Raw genomic sequence first — 2,466 nt, forward strand, 5'->3', positions numbered from 1 at the left:
CTGGTGTTGTGTGCCTTGCTGCAGACACCACATTTAGGCTTGGCATTGCAGCTTGCCTGGTGATGACCGTATCTTGTAGCACCGAAGTGGCTCTGGCACATACGTTCTTAGGCTGTAGCAGCCCCAGTTACCCAGGTTAAGGGTAGTGGTTGGGGCTCCTTTCAAGGTCACCAGGACTTGCCTGGTTGGACTCTTCCTTTTGGACATTCGGCTAGCGTCCATGACCTGTGGGTGTGATGTGATCACATCCACATCATATGATAGTGAGAAGCCAAATTGCACCATCTTGACTTTCCTATCGTCGGGGGGGGGGGGGTGTACGTATGCATGTATACACTGGTGTATACACATACCTACATACACCCATCCATCCAGACAGATACACAAATTAACACGCAGGTAGGACGTGGATAGATTAATACATATATATGCTGCCACGTACACCTTATGCCATGAATGCTATGTACTGTATCAAACTTTCATAATCCTACTAACACCTTTTTGTTGTTGTTGTTGTAGTTGTTATTTGTTCTTAGGTTCGTTTGTTGTGTGGCACATTAATTTTGTTTATTACACCAGAGAAGTTTAAGGCTAACTTGTCGCTTTGTCAAAGGTCTCTCTGGCCTTAAATTAATGTTTGTTAATACCTTATCTTATCGTTTCATTATTATTATTATTATTATTATTAGTCGATCTTCGTTCATGCGTGGAAACAAAATGTTGTTATCTTCAGCACTGAACGATAATTTACGTGCTGAAGATTAAATCGGAATGTGCAGTGATATTTTCTCTCGAACTGTTTTTTTTTCTGAAGATTGGTTGCCTTACAAAGAAGTATATTCTTTACTGATAAAGGCATGATAAGTGGAGAGATGTGATGATCATTACCGGGTGCTTCTAATTCTTTGATTCACTGACAATTCTTGTAAGCTGACAAATGTATGAGGAATGAGTTATGAAATATTAGAAATCTGATACATAGGACAGTAGCATACAGGTGCATATACAGTATCAAGATATATATATATAGGATGTCAGTTTACAGCTGTAGAAAAGAAGAAAAAAAACGTAAATTGATTATGTATTTCTGACGAAGATATAATCAAAACCAGTCAAATGCATTTCTTGAACTGGGAAGATATTCCTTCTCATACATACCTCTTATACAGCTTTCACAATGAACATGATACAGCTTACATAAAAAAAATGGAAAGTAAACACATACACACACACTCACACACACACACACACACACACACACACATACACACACACACACACACACACACACACACACACACACACACACACACACACACACACACACACACACACACACACACACACACACACACACACACACACACACACACACACAGGCATATATATAGAATCCCTTTTGTATGATCTTAAAATGTGTGAATGAATTCATAATTTCACAGAAGTTATATCGTAATTAGAAATTTAAGGGATAATATTAGATACAATTGTGCAGTTAAATTAAACCGGATAAAAGTAAAGATTACAACTAAACCGGATAGAATTATGCATTATAATTAAACCAGATAAAATGATTCAATATACTTAAACCAGAGTAAGGATGTTCTCTCATCATCAAATTAATCATACAGGTATTCCTAAATAAAATTACTTGATTTAATTCCAGTCAATCAAAACCACCGAGCGACTTCCTGTTATATTAGAGACAAGATTAAAAGCATTATGATAACAAACCAATCGTTTTTTATCTTCATCTCAGTCCATAGCACTTCATTCATATCTCGCACGAGCCGATGTTGGAGTTGCAACATTGCAATAGCCTATTCAACGACTGCCCGATCCACAAGTATTAAGAAAATCCACTGCGCTTGAGAATACTTGAATATCAACGTATATTTTTTACACCATTAGAATTTACAAATAATATAAACGCTGCATTTTATATATTCATAATCTAGATGTAATAAAGTACTTTTCTAACTAGAAAGAAACTCACATCAGGATACTTACGTAAGTTTGGAAAAAGGAAAAAAATGATAAAGATTAGATAACGTAAAGTAATCTCTTAATCACTTAATATGGTCACTACACAGGTGTATGTATGTATTACATAAATGTACATACATACATACACACACACACACACACACACACACACACACACACACACACACACACACACACACACACACACATATATATATATATATATATATATATATATATATATATATATATATATATATATATATATATATGCATGCATGTATGTATGTGTGTATGTATGTATTTTTATGTATATATACACACATATACATACATACATATATATATATATATATATATATATATATATTTTATATATATATATACAAAGACATAGATACATATATTCATATATATATGAATATATGTGTATATATATGTATATGTATTTGTATATATACATATATGTACGTATATATA

Source organism: Penaeus monodon, chromosome 38 (genome assembly GCF_015228065.2).
Source record: "Penaeus monodon isolate SGIC_2016 chromosome 38, NSTDA_Pmon_1, whole genome shotgun sequence".
NCBI lineage: Eukaryota > Metazoa > Arthropoda > Malacostraca > Decapoda > Penaeidae > Penaeus > Penaeus monodon.